At 38.3% G+C, this 19,961-nt stretch overlaps 1 protein-coding gene and 1 long non-coding RNA gene across 2 annotated transcripts in view; both read right to left on the bottom strand.

Annotated features, from left to right (window-relative positions):
• Nucleotides 1–19,912, bottom strand: part of LOC138190111 (uncharacterized) — a 154,094-nt gene extending 134,182 nt beyond the window's left edge. Inside the window, exon 1 of the long non-coding RNA XR_011176205.1 lies at nucleotides 19,326–19,912. This is a non-coding gene — a long non-coding RNA (uncharacterized LOC138190111). The remainder of the gene's footprint in view (nucleotides 1–19,325) is intronic.
• stet (stem cell tumor) overlaps nucleotides 1–19,961 on the bottom strand; it is a 498,916-nt gene that overhangs the window by 423,298 nt on the left and 55,657 nt on the right. The window lies entirely within an intron of this gene.

Genomic DNA, 19,961 nt, shown 5'->3' with positions numbered 1-19,961 from the left:
TCTCCCGCCTCCCACGTTACTCGCCTCGATTCCCTGCTCTCTTCCTCTTTTGGTAGTTGACGTAATACGACGATATTCTGTAGCGCGTTTAATTCAATTTTAGGCTTATTACGATACTCTGATATTGTAAGTTTCGTTTTGTTTAGGATTTCACATCGTAGGATATTTATCAAAATTAACGGCTGATTGGGAAGTAAAAGCAGTGGAAAATATATTATATTTACGTACGAGCGTGCAAAATCCGCGAGTGGAAAATCTACGCGTGCAAGATTAACACGCGTGAGATCTACGCGTACAGAATCGGCGCGTGCAAAGTCCACGCGCGCAAAAATTAACACGCGCAAAATCTACGCGTGCATAATCCAGGTGTGCGTAAATTCTACGCGCGAAGAGTCGGCTCGTGCGAAATTAACACGCGAAGAATCTACGCGCGTAGAATCGGCACGTGCAAAAATTAACACGCGCAGAATCTACGCGCGCAGCATCGGCACGAGCAAAAATTAACACGCGCAGAATCTACGCGTACAGAATCGCTACGTGCAAAATTAACACGCGCAGAACCAACGTGTACAGAATTGGCGCGTGCAGAATCCACGCGTACAGGATCCGCGCATGCATGATCTACACGTTCAGAATCGGCACGTGTGGAGTTTACGCGTGCAGAATCCATTGGTACAAACTAGCGCACGCAAATAATGACAGCGATGATAAAACAGCTTATCAGAAACGAAGATACTTCCTACGTGCAAACCAACGAGGATTCGTTATGCTCTTTTTCTTTTCTTTTCTCATCCCATTAGCCTTGCCGCGAGGTAAACGCCTGTTTGGAAGTTTCGTCACCGTAAAATGGTCAGCGGATACGGTACGTTCGATGGAACACGAACGCTTAATTAAGGGTTGTCTTTGCTCGGTAGATTAATCATCTCTGTTAACGGCCTGTACTCGATGCTGTCCCGTTACCTGCTAATTTTTCCAGACTTTCGCTGTTTGCTTTTCATTATCTTTTATCGATTTGGATGGTAGAGAGATCGGCTTTTTTTCTCGTTCGAGGAGCACATTATTCGTCAAGTGCTAGGTATCTTTGGATTAATATGGAACGGTAATTTAATAGGAAATTTTTAATAAGAAATTTTATCGCGTGAGATCGAATTCGTATACAAGCTCTTTTATCAAGTTTCCAGTTACTGTTACCATATTATTATAAGTCGTATAGCCTTTATATTTTATTTCGATTCTATGCTAAAAGGTGAGCACGAGTTCCTTGGTATCGTCGATCCAAGTGATTCTTTATTCAAGCAACGCGCACTATTTCCATCGTATTATTATTTCAAAATTATAATCATCTTAAATTTCAATTATTCAAGCAACGTTCATCGACTTTCGAAGTGGTTCAAATAATTACGAGCGGAGTAACATAAGACTGCCAGGAATATTATTTTCGTATCTTATTTTCAAATTACGCGCGTATTTTTTAATCAGCTTCTGCATTTCATGGCATCAAATTTTTGAACTCCTATAAAAGTACCACCGAACGATTCTTACGCGCATCTCCTCTACATGTATGTGATCATGTATTACGCGTGTATCACTAAGAATCAAAAAAAAAAAAGAAGAAAAGAATTGCAAAAATGAACCCGTTCCGAAAATTATATAATTCCCAATGTACCATAAATCATCGACATTGACACGAGAAAAGAAATGAAAATGGCGAGAACAAAGGGAAGATGGATTAACATTTCACCCTCTTTTATTTAACTTTCGAGCAGTGCAAGCTGAATAATTTTTCGGTGGTTCATCCACCGGTAATGATTTATCGTCGTTCATTTGGTAGTTAATGCGAAAACAATGGGCCTGAACGAACGTGGAAACAAGCTGACTGATTTCCGGGGCAAATCTGCGGATTCGGAACGGGCCAGGCCGACTAAATAGGCCACGGACGTCGATCGGCTTCCCTTCGTATCGTCGATTTCCCCTTCGACCCTCTTTCATATGTAGGCTCACGTATCGCGTTAACAAGCTGTCGTACAATGGCTATTATTGTTCGGTAGAAAAGTACGATTGTAGACCGTGCGTTTGCGTGTTCGAAACGCGTATTCCGCTGTGAGTCGTGCCTACATGGATCTACCTACGAGCTACTCCTTCGAAAGCAAAAGTAAACGTAGTAGAGATACTCGCTACGATCTTTGAATTCTTCATGGGAACGAGACCAACGGGACGACAATAGAATATCGCGTTATAGCGTCGATATCATTGCCGGCTGCTCTATATGCAAATAGCGACAGTTTCCGACTATACGCGTCGGATACTTTTAAGGCTACGTGGAAATATATTTTTAGGAACATAGAAAATTATATAGGACATTTTGAAATTTCATTGGCATCGTAACGATCGTCGTTATAGTAAATGGTAAAGCTTGAAACAAATCTGAGAATAAACATGGAAGTTAGTAGATATTTGTCGTCGACATACTTCGCAGAGATCGCAGAAATATCGAAACAATCGAGTGGATCTACATGCTGATAATAAATCAAACTGTTCAGTGGAACAATTGTAAATATTTGTCGCGTGCTTACGATGCTTGTGGCTCGTCTTTTCGCTAAATATCCGCTAAATATGCATTTCGCAACGATCAGGACTTTCGAAACTTTTGAAATTTCACTGGCATCGTAACGATCGTCGTTATAGTAAATGGTAAAGCTTGAAACAAATCTGAGAATAAACATGGAAGTTAGTAGATATTTGTCGTCGACATACTTCGCAGAGATCGCAGAAATATCGAAACAATCGAGTGGATCTACGTGCTGATAATGAATCAAACTGTTCAGTGGAACAATTGTAAATATTTGTCACGTGCTTACGATGCTTGTGGCTCGTCTTTTCGCTAAATATCCGCTAAATATGCATTTCAAAACGATCAAGATTTTCGAAACTTATCAAAAGTTTCAAGAACTTTGAGATTCGAATACACATACATATACAGATCGGAAGCGTTTCCAAGTATTTCAGATTGCTATCGCTATACGTGAACCACCGTGTGGTTATACGGTGTACGAACGAGTCTGCTCAGAGTTCAATACGAATGGAGAGCGTCGACTGGGGAGTTTACAGAGTTTTCATTGTAATGAACGAGCATACGTTGTGAATAATAAGCGGAGAAACGAGCTGCGTGAATGCGTGAATAAGTAATCACGGGGATAAGTCGACAGAAATAAACCCGGAAATACGATACGGGGATTAAAACGAAAACACGAGTTTAGTAGATTCTCATTCAGTTTTAGAAAAAACTTACGAAGCTAATTTATTTCTTCTTTTTCTTTTTCCTATTTCGTACAAAATTGTTTCTCGTAGTGTACACGGTATCGGTGTGCTGTTTGCTGGAACACCGTGCTTTACTCTATCTTTGACTTTAAATCTGAATTATTCGAGCGATGTTAGTCATCTAGAGATAAATAGGTCGTTTGTTGCTATTACGTAACGATGTATCAATAAGGTGCAATTTGACAACGATAAGCGAATATAATAAGACGAAAAATAAAACCGTACGGATATGAAATTTCGAACATGTGTAACTTCACACAGGCTTAAAATACAATATCATAGCGAATCAGAAATATAGTATAATGTAGCATCCTGTTGCGGTACGTGCACAGATAATTTAATATGCATGAATGTAACCGTTCACATGCCATTGTAATATCGTCAGTACGGAAACACGTATTGCTGCTATGCAAACATGAAATAATTGAGGGTCTCCGAAATGGAAAAATGCAACTGCATTAGCGAAGAATTATGCTATCAACAGACCGATAATTCTACGCTTTATAAGAAGGAATTTTTTCAAATACCATCTAATCGAACATAAGCGTTTGCTTGGTATTTCCCTGCGTATTGTACATACTTTGGATTTACATGTTACAGACGCTATAAGTGATAAATATACGAAAAAGAAGAAAGACAATCGATGCAATAACTAACCTTATGAGAATCGTTCAAACATTGTTACCACGAATACTTTGTCGTAGACAATTTTTCAAACAAAAATTATCTTGTATCTTCATAGATCATAAACAAGTGACTTCACCTGCGAACGACATAATTTACATTCACGAAACGATACACAACGATACACGAACGAAAGCGTTCAAAATGATTTTCTATTATACAATCTGTTGTTGTATTAAATAATTTTTTATAACAGCATACACGTTCGCAAGACTTGCTAGCAACAAGCATAGAGAAGTTGCTCAGACTTATCGGAAAGATTCTTCCGATTCGATATTCGTTGAAGAAGCGAGACACCTTTGCACGTTGCTGTAACATGTTTCGTGCGAGGTCGCATAGTCGAGCATATTGTCAGCGAACTGGAAGGTCCCTGGATCACCTTGCCACCAAAAAGCATATCTACACGGTGGAAGAAGAAAGATTCCAGTCACGAATCCTCTTCAAGTTGGAACGAGGAGTCACTTTCGCCTCGACAGATCGAACGAGCTCGACCGTTTTCTCCATTCTCAAAATGAAATTGCACGATTACCCTTCGTTTCGCGCTTTTCCATCCAGCAGTTCGTATCTTTACCTTATCAACCTATCGATAGAATATTCCCCAGGTTTCTAGGTGAAAGAAGTTCCACGATTTTTCGTTCTTCTATCGGAAAACAATGTACGCTTCTTTATAATGGAAAATCCGACGATATCGTTTCTCCACTGTTCTTCCAACTCTTAGCTTACGTTTATGTACAAAATGTATTAGAAATATTTTGTGACTGCACCGTGACAGCTGAATCGATCAAACATCCACACAGACTGCGCTTCATTCGTGTAACGTTTTACTCCAAAACCTTTCACCAACGATTCGCAACTTCGTTTAATCATTTTCGAAGAACTGTTGTCCAACGATTTCACACAATGACGTATCTGTAATTCGCACTTTGTCCTGCAACGAAGAACGTACGACGCACCGCAGAATAATTTGTCGCTACAGATTCAAGCCGCATGAATAAGAAAGAAGCTTCTGGCCGAGTTTCTTTTCAGATATTCTTGCCTCGAGGAATATCTAAAAACTGTAAGTATTGGATATATCTCCTGAGTCACTGCAGACTCGCTGTAAACTGTAAGATTGTGACCAGTCGTATTTATGCGACACTTGCAATACATTGTATTACAGAGACTTAGAAAAAGATGGTGAAAATTTTCACGACCACCCAATAAATTATGCTCGCGTGTGAAGAGTGTCGACCTAGGCGTGGATTAGAAAGTAAAATTTCGCGTGTATCCTCGCACGTAACTACGCATCACGATATTACAATAACGCGTCTGTGTGGCCGCTTGAAAATTCATACGGCCCCTAAATAGGCGTCGTATAACCATCCTGGTCACTTGGAAATATCATCATAGTGGTCGCAGCTGATATCGGCTCTGGCAAATCGTATGCTTCGGTGTGCGTTGCGGTCGCACCTACAAATTGCCAATTAACGCCGTTCAAACACGAATTATCAAGAACGCCTTTGTATCGAGAAACTTCAGGTACCAGCGTCCATTTTTTCTCTTTCTCTTCTAAAACTTTTCAATCTTTCTACTGTGATGTTACAGTGTCCTAGAAAATACTACGTAAGAATACTAATTAATTGAAGTACGAAGAGAATTAATCGGATCTATCTATAATTAAAATTGGATCATTCCCGAAATGTGTTTAAAATTTGCAGAAGAAAATTCTCTATAAACGAGATTTCATATTTTTGTCAAATTCAATGGTCAGTATAACAAATTATGGCTTTCCTTGAAAGATTGCAACAAATTCTTTAGAACAAATAAGTTTTCTTAACGGATAAATAATTTTGTTGATATACAGTGAAAAGGACTAGTATTTACCAAATATTCTCTATGTACGTTTACATTACGCATGAATAATATTAGAAACTCTAACTGAACGTGAAAAATATTAAAAGTGCGAATTTACCGACTGCAACCCGTTAAATGGAGATTTATATTTCGTATACGCAGCTCGGAAAAGATACGTATACGGGTATTGAAAATATTGAATAGTTTTCTAACAGTAATACTCATTTATTGGCGATTTAAATTGAACGGCGATAAAAGAACAACATATTTATTAAGCTACGTTCGATTGAAATTTGCATAATGGAATAAACGTATTGTATCGGTTTAAAAACGAGAAAGGTTCGTACGTCAATTAAATATCATGTGGATGAATTGATACAATGAAAATGTAATTTCTACTGGTGCTTGAAGTATCTTCGTTTCATGGAAATTTAAAGGATTCCATTATTGGATTTTATAGCTCGAAGGTAGATGCATTCTTATTTATATTAAATTCTTGGGTATTCAAGCCATAATTTCTTTCTATTTGGGACACAATATCACGAAAGAAAGAATTTAAGTTAAAATTCTTCCGCGAAATGCACGTAAAGATAAATCTATTATTATTTATGAATAATATCTGTAGAATTATATTTGGAAAATGTAGAAATTACAGGGGAAATTGTCAACAGGAATAACATATTATTATGTAAAGCAAAGTAATAATGTACAATTTATCATGGATGTGTTACGAATAATTTGTAAATCCATTGAATGAGAAAAATAATATTATTTACATAATAATACCTATTATGCTGTTTTTTTAATTAATGTCACAAATATCAAAGCGACGCCATTATGCTTATTTTAAAGTAATCTAATTGTTTGCCAAGACATCCAAAATATCGCGTTAATTAATGAATTTCATAAAATAACGAACGCGTGAAAATATAAATCACAAGCGAAAGAATGAAATATATTTCAGGTTTGTAAAATCCAAACTCTTGTCGATCTCATAAAATATTTTTATCAAACTAATACAACAAACCATTGAACAAACCAAACGAGTAAAATTTCCCGCAACGAAGACAACGCAAAATTTGTAATAGACCACAAACACTTGCGATCGTGTCTTTTTATAACAATCGTCGTTAACAATCGTACGAGTACAAATGACACGATAAACGTGTACTTAATAAGATTATTAGAAAATTGTTAACTATACTAAATCATTAGCCTGAAAAACACTAAAAAGTCGCAAGGATCGTAACAAAATACACGTTGCAAAGTACGTACTCTCTAAATTTAAGCAGAATCAACACCTTCGTGAATAAGAAAACATTAACCATAACTTTAATTCATCGATAAAAAAAAATAATTAAAAAAGAATTTAATAGAAAAATAGATACTTTAAAGGTTCCAAGGTGCAAGGCTCTTCTTACTTCTGACGAACAACGAGAAAACGAGGGTTCGGAGGGATAATCAGGCTGGTTCTTTTGAGAGCGCGCGTAAGATTCTTCATGCTTTCAGGCTCGCTGTGAATCAGTGTCTAATTATGTCGTTTAATTTTCACGCGATAACGTGGCTCGACGTCGGAACTTGATCAACCGTGAAGTCCTATTGATACGAGACGTGGTTAAGAAAGGGGAGCAAAGGAGCCGGCGACGTGGGAACCAGGAAGGACAATGCCGCTTTTTTTAACTCCCTTTCCGTGATCTGTTTCGAAACTGAACGCCTCGATGACTGCGAAAGATCTGCTCGCGTTCTAAGGCCACTCGCAGCTTTCCATCCTTCGTAAACGCTGATCCGATAATATCATTTCTACGACTCGTTATTGCACAATGCATAGGCATGCGTGTACATACTTACACTCATACGTAATTCGTAAGATTCGTTATTGGCTAAGAGAATATACATAGCGATCGTAAGAATCTTCAACTTAAAGCATCGAATGCAGTGGCGATGAGATACCAACCCTTCAACGACAACGTCCATATCGTTCTTTTTTTTATATATTTTTCGACCATCTAAATAATTCAACGTTTCTTCCAGTAAAACCAAGCAAACAACGTTTTCTTCAAGTTCGTCGCGGGGAATGATCGTGCCGTAACAGAAGAATAGCGATTTTTATAAATTCGTTTAGAATTGTACGAATGAAGCTATCAGTCTATGGCAATGTCATTATTGAAAATCGTACATAAACTTTCACAACGTAGAAGTAGATTTTGCGCGAAAATTATTTATCATACGGCAACTAGAATGAACCAAAAGGCAGGTCAGAAGCAAATGTTAATAGGTGTGCTCTTCACCTTCGGCAAAACAATTCCGAGCACTTTTCGGACATCGACATCGAAAGTACATAACGTGTGGCGAAAAAAGAAGGCGTAGAAACCGGCGTAGAAAGCTCGAACTAAAAATGAATTTCTGTGAAATAAAGAACGACCGCCGCAGAGATGTTCATTAACCGGGGCAGCATCGGATTACACGCTTCTCCAGCTTGACTTTTTTTTTCTTTTCTCTGCTTCCTTTTCTTTCCCCCCTTTTTTTTATTCTTCCTCCGGTCTCTTCACGGCCGCGTTTCGAGCTGGTACAAAGTAAACTTTCCGCGTTGTATTTCCCGGCGTTGCTGCGTCCTCTTGGAAATCGAATTTCCCGCAACGAGTCGGAGATAGAATTTTGAAGGAGAACAGCAGAGATAGGTGAACGAAAAACTGTATTAGCCACTTATCTCGTGGCGAACGTACGCGCTGGTGAGAACGAGACGAAAACGAAATGGAAGAATGCTTGGAAAACCATTCTCCTTCGATTTATCCTCTCGACCGAACGGATCGTGACCTAACAGTCGCATCTTCGGCTAATGGCACTTGGTTCAGAAAACAAGGAACGCCGAAGAAAAACGCCCAAGTCTACGAGGAATGGTTAATGTAAGCCGCTCAAACGAAGGTTGTGAACAGTACATAATTGCACAGGCTGTGGATCCGAAGAAACCTTGATGGTTTTCGATATTACCGTTGCGTATCGCGGATACGGTTTTACCCAGCCACAACTTAAGAAGAACAAATTTTGCTCCATCGAGTAGCATATCTCAACTTTCGAATTCTATTCCCAACATTTTACGCTCGTTACGAGGACATTTAACGAATATAATTTCGATTACACGATCAGTACGTCTGAAGGATCGTCAAAGGCCGATATCTTTTTACTATCATAAGCCTCGTTTGCTAAATGACCTAATTAAGTCAGTGGCAAATTCGAATAATAAACAATAAAAAGGAAACTATTATTAGCCACTGTGTTTAAACTGTTGAACTCTATCTTTGTTATTTTATGTTCGTTACGAAAGCGTTTGATAAATATAATTTTCATTGCGCAACTGTCGAATAAACCTTAAACCTTCCTAAGGTCACGTTTTTGCTCAGAAACAGCAAAAACTCCATACGGATGGAACAATAATTATCGAACGAAATGCCACGTATTTGGTATAATTTGCCACGTATTTGGTATAATTGCATCGTCGCAGGGTGTTGAAACGAAGTTTGTACGTCATAGTAAACTTCGAAGGTGAATTAAACAGTCGTAGAGTCTGTAGTTGACTAGTAAACTACCCAGAACCTCCAGTCGCACACGGTTTTGCGCTGGTATCCCGCGACATTGGGAGTATCAAAAACCGAACTAGTCTGTCGCTAACGATCTAGGAATGAACGCGACGTAAAAGCCACAGCACGCAGCAAAAAAGCACTTGGCTCGTAATTCGTGGAACAGCCGTTCGTCGTACGCGTGATCTCCGAACAGAGGATAAGGCAGAGTCGAAGAGGATGATCGATAAAGAAAAGTATTCGAGACAGAAGGGAGGCGAACGAGGGAGAGTTCTGCGGATATTAGGTGAAGTGACCGAAATGAGCACCTGCCGATCGAGGTGTTACGGCGTGGGAGGTCGACATCGGGCTGGAAGAAGATAAATATAGAATTTCTCGTCCTGCTTCATCCCTCTATGTTTCGAAAGAGGACTCGGCCACGGAAGAAGAATAATCGCGTGAAATTCCTACGGTTCAGTCGAGCGCGTAGCATCGCGAGGCTAGCGCCGTGCCGGGAATGATATATACTCTCAACGAACCGATATGGGACCGTTTGCTCTATTCTTTGCATTCTGGAATGCATAATCGGCCAGCCATTCGTTATGCGCGACAGCGAGCAGCTCGAAGCGTGCTAATAGCCACGCTTTTTCCATCCTGGCGTTCTGCCCCGGCATTCCAGGAATCCGGAAAAGAAATCGCATAATGATCTCTCGTGTTGCGGGAACACCGTCCACGAACGATGAAATTGCGGTCGGCCGACGAAACGGATGAGTCAGAAGTGGACGACTAGGCGTGACAATGAATTGACGGAAACAAGAAGGCGCGTAAAGCCGGGGATCCACCGGAAACCAGAGCTAAGCTACAGTAGCAAGCAAAACTGAACACGCTCTTCAAAGCGGAATAACTTGTTTAAAATTCGACCAAACTACTTGAGGTTTTGTTTCGTTCTTTTTTTTTTTTTTTTTTTTTTTGAGAAGTTAGAGGGATTGGAGGTTTATTGGATGACGCGTAAAAGAAATTTTCGGAACATTGCAACTGGTCGGAATGGCAGGGAGAGAGACGATAGGTCTCTTTTTACAACTCTTTTATGCGGGTCTGTAATAAATATTTGCGCAACACGTTGTCGATGAATTGAAGAATTTATCGATCAAGTGTTAGCTAATTTCCAAGATGTTGAGATGAGGTATGATATCGTGGTGAGTTATGGTTCGGAGAAGCATTGGAAGTACGTACAGGGATTAAAGTTGATCAAAGTTTAATACGAGTAAACAGTAAACGTATAATTGAAAGCTATGAGAGAATGTATGGAATTTTCCTACGTAACTATCAATAGTAATGTTTCATAGATACAGGATGTACAGCAGAGCTGTTACAAAAAATTGAAACCTCGTGTATACTCGAAACATCGAAACGCAACGAATAAAACGCGGTGAAAAAGTATGATGGTTCGTTACAATAAATTTTACTCTTTGCGCTTCGCGTTTCACTTTGCAACAAGAAAAACAGACGTGCAAAAATAGTTAGGCTACGAGAACGTATTTCACAGGAAGGGCGTCGTAATTTCTCTTTTAGCAAAAATAAATACTATAAACGCGAATGTGACAAAAAGAAACCATGAGTTATATATATATATATATATTTTTTTTTTTTCGTGGATGGAGCACGAAGGATTTTTCATTCTTAAAAAAATGAAAAGGAGAAGAATATGAAACAATCGACTAACGATATCGCGTGAAACGTGCTTTGAATAATCTCTGATTTAACGTGTAAATATCGATTTTGTTACATGTATTTGCAAATGTTTATGCATGATCAATTATTCTGTAATGATATCAAAGTAAATTATGCCACGAAATACGATTACCAAGCGACAAATATGATTTCGATAAGCGTGTAATTCATTTTATTGTCGTGTCGTATTATATTCTCAACAAAATTAATAATACCGATGTTAAATCCACGCTAATATCTTTCAAAATCAATGCTGTACGAAAATTATGTTTGGAGATTGCACGTATTACAGATGTGTATACTGTAGTATCGGAAATTTAAGATATAAATTTTTCCCGATTACTTACAATTTATTAATAGGACAGAAAACGACGTTTGTTTAATCGAAACTAAATGCGATACTCGTCACAGCGATATAATACTCTCTCTCTCTCTCTCTCTCTCTCTCTCTCTCTCTCTATCTGTCTGTCTCTCTGTCTCTGTCTCTGTCTCTCTCTCTCTCTCTCTCTCTCTCTCTCTCTCTCTCTCTCTCTCTCTCTCTCACCACAACTCTAACAACTCTACAACACTGACAACTCGATCAACTCGATCGTTTTTTCTTATACCTCTGTAAGAACTAGGTGACTTTAGTCACATAGGCGCTCTTCTTATTATGTCTAGTTATAACCTTAGCCACTGCACCAGTAGTTGCCGGCTGATCCTGTTCAGAATCAGTAGCAACTGGAAAATCCAGCACCTCACTTAGAGACATTTCACTAGTATTATCAACAGAAAAGTATGTATCACTAGATTCGTCATCAGTAAAGGAGCTGTTTCCAGTGATGATATCTTGGCTCCCGCTTCATTCTCTACTAAAACCAAGAACATCAACAGTAGCCCTAGTTACAGTTTCTAGTTCCATCTTTTTCACCTTTATTACTGCATATGTTCTTTGTTCAGTGTTAATTAACTCACTAATGCTTTCATATGGAAAGTCTGATGGTACACCACCAGTTGCATATCTACTAATAATCCTAATTCTATTTTTATCTGGTACATGTCCTTGAGTCATGTATTGCTTGATCATTTTAATTACAAAACTCTTTTTCAAATTCTCGTCTTTTACATTTTTAGTAGCAGCATAAGCTGCACATATAGCAATATCAACATCACTATTAGAGAGATAATGACCTCCATCTTGAGTACTCTGATTTATCATCACTACTAGCATACTATGCTCCACACCTAACTCTTCTGCAAGTGCACCTAAATCTTCTTTACAGAAACATGCTCTAGCCAAAGGTGTCATTAATAATTTATTTTTACGAAAACCATATTGCACTAGCCTTGCTAGTGTTTCATGTACTAACAATTCTGCTTGTTTCAATGATAAAATCATTATATTACGTGTGTTTTCTGGTTCAAATTCAGCATCCTCCTGTCTATATCTGGCTATAAAAACATAATGGTTCTCATCACCACTTTTGAAGATGAACTTCCATACTTTATCTCCAGTCCCTTTCTTAAATTTTCTGCATTCAGGGCCAACTTCATAAATCACTTTTGAACAGAAGTCAATTGCTTTTGACTTAACATCTTCCTGTAATTCATTCATATAGTCATCACAATGAGTTTTGAAAATCCTACGTAACTCAATTAAGTTGAAATCCATTCCTGTGGGTTTCTCCAGAAACTCTTTTGCAGTTATTCCAACTATCTGGAATTCTTGGGTCATAGTATGGGCTATCAAGACAGCTGGCTTGCTTCCACTGACACTATAGCTCGCTGTAACTGCACGTGTAGTCATATTGCTTACCTATGTTAAAGAAATTGGTGTAATTGAACAATGAATACTCAAAAATATGTTGTAACTCTGTCAAACTACCTCCAAACTGTTGTAAAGCTAAAATAACTTGTCCACTACCATTTACCTCAGGTAAGGTAAAATAGTTATCGATATGGGAAAGTACTTCGGTCGCTGCGTGCTGCTGCTGCAATGACGTTCTCTGTTTTATTCAATCCCGGAGGGGCCCCCACTTGTAGTATCGGAAATTTAAGATATAAATTTTTCCCAATTACTTACAATTTATTAATAGGACAGAAAACGACGTTTGTTTAATCGAAACTAAATGCGATACTCGTCACAGCGATATAATACTCTCTCTCTCTCTCTCTCTCTCTCTCTCTCTCTCTCTCTCTCTCTCTCTCTCTCTCACCACACTCTAATAACTACAACACTGACAACTCGATCAACTCTCACGACTCTACTCTTCGACGACTCGATTAACTCTGCCCTTAGCAACACACTCGCTTTGAGAACCGAAACCGTCTTTTGTTCTAACGCTGTTTATCGCTTTTTCTCATACCTCTGCAAGAACTAGGTGACTTTAGTCACATAGGCGCTCTTAAATACAAACGCAACACGGACAGACGACATACACAGTTTTTTCTATTTTCGACCGATCTAAAATTAAACTCCTTTTATGATACTACAATACTTGTGGCCTTAAATAATTTTCAGTGACTGCAATTAACTCAATATTTTCAGACACTCTTCAAGTACATACTATTCAGGAAAGCTGTTCACCGCTGAAGAACGAAAACATTAAATGACAGTACTCGTGTACGATCTTTTTGCCTGCGATCCAACATTTTCTCCAACTCATTATAGTCCCAATATTTTTCTTTTATTCAAGCTTGAAGTTCTTGATGCAAGCTATCTTCTCGTTGATTCGGATAATCTTACGGTACGGATCTTGATATTCTTTCTTGCTGAATCTAAAGCACCGCGATACTTTGTTCTTATCGTTAATTCGTCCTTCTTAGTTATTGGTCGACTGTCACGATGTGCTAAATTTTCCAGAATGATCGAAACGAGGTAAATTTCATAGACTGCAACAGCGTGAATCTCTGATAACATTGCCAGGAAGAGATGCAAATATAATATAACATGAACACGGTATAATATTTTAGAAAAATTGTATGTCAAACTATCGCGTTATGCAGGTTGAGATACACAGGGTGGTTGGTAACTGGTGGTACAAGCGGAAAGGGGGTGATTCTGCGCGAAAAAAGAAGTCGAAAATATAGAATAAATATTTTTCGTTTGAGGCTTTGTTTTCGAGAAAATCGACTTTGAATTTTCGCTCGGTACGCGTGCACTTTATCATGTCTCGTTATAACGGATCTCACTGTAGATCGTTGTCTCGATGGAAAAATTTAAAAAAAAGAAAAGAAATTAAAAAATATATTTTTATTCTATATTTTCGACTTCTTTTTTCGCGTAGAATCACCCCCTTTCCGCTTGTACCACCAGTTACCAACCACCCTGTATAAAATACACTCGACAATCAAAGCGTTAAAAATTAGAATAGCGTCCCGTAGCATACACGAAATTCTATCGACCTATGCAAAGTTCAAGCTCGAATTGTCGAACGTTGATGTTTAGCTGATCCAAAATATCTCCATCTTGCTTCGAGCCATTCTTATTCGCTATATAATCAACGTCCCACGAACTACATTGGAAAGCTCACGAGGAACGCTAATTGTTTCACTTCGCTTCAGTAAGCAGGATCTTGCGTACAATTGTTCACCGTGAGAACGTCGAAACCCCGGAATTGACCGCGATACGAACGTCGGCGAATTACGTAAACCGTCCTCGTGGTGGCGCGCTGCGTCAACGGATCTTGACCTTGATCTCTTTGTTCTTCGAATCTGGCGTGGATCAACGACGATCGAAAATCCGGGTCTACGTCTCGGCAGGTGGCATAAAAGTTGCGCCGCCAGTGTGGTTAAACACCGGTCGTTCGTGCCGGAGGTTCGTCCGCCCGATCGAAATATAAGGGAGGAGGCGGTCTCGTTAAAAACATCTGCCACGGACCGCTACCGTTACCGCAGCCCAGCACGAACGATCGAAGAAGAAGAACCTTCGTTCTGGTTTCTTCGAATGCAATTTCAATGGGATTAGTTTGTCTCTGGATGATCGACCGCTCTTTGATCGATACGCTCCCGACCTGATACGTCTCGGTTTCACGCGTTAACACTTTTGTTCGTGCCGCTTCGAAATTCTCAGATCTTCGTCTTTTTGTCTACTCTTCTCGTCGACTAGACGCGGTTGCACGTTCGCAGTGTTAGCTCTTCGATCGATAACTGTCAATGATCGGGTCGATGTACATATGTATGTAAATGGTATGTAAAAGAGTCCTTCTCTGTGGAGGAGTTTTTTTTCTGAGGAAGAGACCATAGAAGAAAACGATGAGTCCGGTAATTACGTTTGGTTCTAGTTTTTTAACACGAGCTACGTTTCTATCGATTGTTATACGACTATGACCGCTCTTTTTGTTCTCTTTGTATTTGCAAAGTGAAATTTTGTGACTGTTAATAACATTGTAGCCGTTTACCTGTGAAACACGCTACAGATTTATAAGATTTATTTCCGTAGCATTTATGTATAATTAGTTTGTTAGATTAATCCGAACTCAGTCAGTCTGTGTATCTCGGTGACTCTGATTCTAATCCTTTGACATCCGAAAACCGAGCACGCATCCGCTGCAATAATTAATTTCGTTAGGTGGTCCGAATTTGATCAGGAAAGAACGAGTTCCTCCACACTAGCGTGTCACCAGTGCAGCTTACTGGAATAAATTCGTGCTACAAACTCGTACTCGGAGAAATTGCGGAGCAGAAATTGGGTGCAGAGTTTGTCCTCGTATTATCTTAGCTCGAAGCTAAATTTATTTCAAAATTTCCAGAGACTTTGCAAGACGAACGAAACGAAGCGAATCAAAATTTCGCACGATCACAAGCGTTTAAATCGAAATACAACAGATGCGTGCGAACACGAAAAAGTCATGGAAGAAGCGTTGTCTGGTGCATCACCCACTACACTAAACGTGTAACGGGCAGAATAGGTCCAGCTGGTGGCACGTGCGGCTTCATCGACAGGTGGCGAACGGATGCACGTGAACTCGGCCCCGTCTCGCACACGGAGGATTCTGTCTGCTCGATCGCTCTAATTTAACCTAATCTTAACGAACGCGCTTCTATTCCCCGTGCCTTTCGAGGTTAGACCAATTTCTTAATAATTTGATCGTTATCTACGCTTTAGTTCATAAAGGAGTTCTTATGCGGTTATGGGAAATTTAAAGGCAAAAATCTGCAGAACCAGCACGATGTGAGAAAAAAGATATAAAATGTGCAAAGTACTCGTTATGATATTTATTAAGCGGAATAAATTTGTATTTATAACTGATTTCTTTAGTTGTATTCGGCAAAGTAAGAACACGTATAACATATCCGCAGTCTGATAATTATCATAACACAACCGCAATATAAATTATCACAATACATAAGGCAATCTTAACGTTATCTTTACAAATGTCTGGAAAAATGAGTAAATGAAATTTTGGATTAGACTTCTCTCTCTCTCTCTCTCTCTCTCTCTCTCTCTCTCTCGCTATTAATCGATAAAATAGACCACACACTTAAACGAAGATTATATTATTTCATTACATTGATTGGCTAAAACGACTCTTAAATTATTGATAACAAATTAGAATCGTAGGAAGAGATTATCATTAAAGTACATTTATCCCACGTTAATGTAATCGAAAAACAAATAAATAGGATCGTTCCGAATTGTTTCGTGGAGAAATTGCTCGATCAACAATTTTACGAGGATTTCAACGTCTTTACGACGTTTCACGGACGATTGGATATCACTTTTCGTTCGGTCTACACGAAAACGCCACGGTCCATTATAATACTTGTTACCGGCCGCGGTGTTCGCGTGTTGAGCAGTGATTTCCTTTCGCGAGATTTAACGTAGCGTCACTTTCCATTTGCACGAATGTCGATAAATCTTCAAGGCGATTCGCACGCCTTTGGCGAAAAAATACCGAACTTCGGACAGTTACTGCCAATGAGATCCCGGCAAAAAGTACGTGAGACTTCCTCTCCCGCCAGTCTTAAAGTTTATTTTTAATCCTGAAATCGATCATCACGATCGATGCAGCTTTAAACGAAATTTCGTTTAACAAGATTTTTCTATTCCTCTATCGTCTCCTTATGTTTCCAATGCTACGAGGTAAAGTTGATCTCTGTCTAACAGCTTTGTAAAAATCGATACCGAATCAAATTTTGAACGAAATTTCTTTTTTTTTTTCTCCTCAACGTATCAATTTTAGTCCGTTCATCGAAGACGATGAACTAGCTGATCATTTGGCTTTCCAATCTACGAGGACGTAATAATAATCGCTCCACGATGATTAACACTAGAACTATCGATAGTTAACACGAAGCTATTTCTACCAAAACCAGTCTACATGGCTGATCTTTGAAAAATACGTAATAATGGAATATTTTTATATTTATTGATTTATTACTTTCTTACAGAAGGAATTCCATGTTATGTAGTACATTTGTCGTATTATTAATCCATCTGGGACCATGATGCCTGAACGAGGGTTGACACATTTATAAAATAGTAGAACCAGTCATATTGACTGATGTGGTATTTCTAGGGTTGGCATCTAGCGATCTAGCGATCGATCCGCAATTTTCCTCATAACTGATATCGTCGTATCGAATGATACGCGGTAGAAATTTTAAAAACGTATGGCAAGTTGTACAAAACGAGGAAACTGGTTCATTGTGGTTCGATAAACAGATTGCAGGACCTTGTTACACTTCGACAAGTACCAGTCATTTTCACTGGTATTGGTATAAGTAGCCTTGATACAAAATTAGTTTCAGTTTGAATACGTAAAAAACAAAATGCAATTCATTTTATTATTCTTTTGGTTATCGTTGCGAAAGTCATTACATCATTGTGGAAAAAAATATAACACGAAGTAGGAATTTTAAAATAAAATTGTAAAGCCAGTCAATTTGACTATTGTGGTAGTTCTAGTCTTAATTAACAATTCCTTTATTTATCTTCCGCAGTGTATTTTAATTTCACAAACGTTCGTATCCTATTCATCATCTTCGACTGAAACCATAAACCATCGACGCTGAAAATAAAGACAACTTTCGATCGACGAAGATTCCCACCGTTGAAAAAACAATTCGACTTCATGGACAACGAGCTCTAGCCATAATTCACCATTTCACTGCGCTTCAATTGCGCTTGTTACGGTTCGCTCGACTACGACCATGCCCGCTAAAGATTCCGATTATCATAATTATATTTTCTCCGAGCGGATGAGTCAGCGAAGAAGTAGAACGTGGAGGAGGATGAAAGAGGATACCTATCGCTATAATCGAGCCAATCCGCAGAAGATTGACCAAGATCACCGTCTGCATCCAAAGACCCTGAAGAGAAGTTTTACGCGCTGGTTATCAAGCAACTTTGTCAACCGTGAAGTTCAAACTTTGCTCGTTATTTCGTATCAGATTAATTTCATCGGCGTGAAACGTCGTCGAAGGAACTTTCAACGTCACACTTCACGAATTCTGCGATCAAATATTGCCTACGATTTTATTCGATTTCGATCTGGTTTTATATAGCTTCAGCCAGACACACGAAATAACAGAAACTATTCAAATTTGTTGGCAAAAGATCATCGAGTGAGAATTAATTTCTGTTTAAACGGAAGGCAATCGTGGCTAGATCTTAAAGAAATGTTTCAAGAAATAAAAGATCGACAAAAATAAATTAATTCTCGACTGTTCTGATTGCGAATAAACATTTTAAACGATTTAAATGTTCCTTGGCTATTGGTAGTAGTTATTGATACAGGAAATTGTTTCTGGTTACGAATAACCATTCTCCAAAAACAGTTTCGGTCATCGATAATGGTTGCTAGTAACAAAAAAGAAAAAAGAAATTTCAATCACTCGGAATGTTTATTCGTCGCGAAAATCATTTAGGCAAAGACGTTATTAATTCATAAATTAAAAATTTGTTAAAAATTTGGATCCTAACGATTATGGTCTCTGGTTTCACCAATAAATATGGAAACTGGATTGTTTCGAAGTAAGAAATTGGAAAAAATCATTTAAAATTTGACCGAAAGAAGCATTCAGACTTTAAAGTAGTACGCAATACATATAAAAAAATATTTTCAATGCTTGGAAGAAGAATTTTATGTTGAAAAATAAATAAACAAAATTAAACGCGATTCGTTGACAAATTCTCATTGTTGGATTTTAGTTGAAGATATTCGCGCACATAGACGTACTATCACCTTGAACAAAACGTAATTTTCTATCTGACATACTTACGTATCTTACATCCCCGTGTTATGAGAGACTCATCAGCATGCTTCACACTTGGCGTTAAGTTCTTCTGATTAAATTCTTGACCCAGTCTTGGTAGTGCCACTTTTCTCTTTTCAGTGCTCAACATCTCAAATTTGCGCTCGTGACTAATAATTACGATATGACAGAATTCAATTATTCTGTTGACACACTTTCTTACATATTCCAATCTTCATTGATTTCTGCCTATCTAATTTATTCTATCGCGTATTCTCCAACACTCTCTCGTCGCGTCTTACAGAAACGACTATTTATATCAACTACGAATTACTCGTCCATCATCGTAAATTCCGACATTTTTATATTTACTGAACCAATCTTTGATAACGTACAAACGAAGCATTTATGTGTTTTATTAACAATTATTTACCGTATTTCACAAGTCTTATTATTAAATATAAATATTAGGTTTCCCAGCAACGATATAGAATCTCGTGTAATATTATTATCAAACGTAATCGTAACGACAGCGTGTATGTATGTACAGGTAAATTACAATACTTTTACATTACAATGATATAATTCTGGACAACGGATACCCGTTGACGACATATAAACATGGCTCGGTAGATAAACATAAATATTTCGATTGTAAATTGA

The sequence above is a fragment of the Bombus flavifrons genome, chromosome 3 (assembly GCF_040668555.2).
Source record: "Bombus flavifrons isolate JBK064 chromosome 3, iyBomFlav1_principal, whole genome shotgun sequence".
NCBI classification, from domain to species: Eukaryota; Metazoa; Arthropoda; class Insecta; order Hymenoptera; family Apidae; genus Bombus; species Bombus flavifrons.
This window is presented reverse-complemented; position numbering and strand designations above follow the sequence as displayed.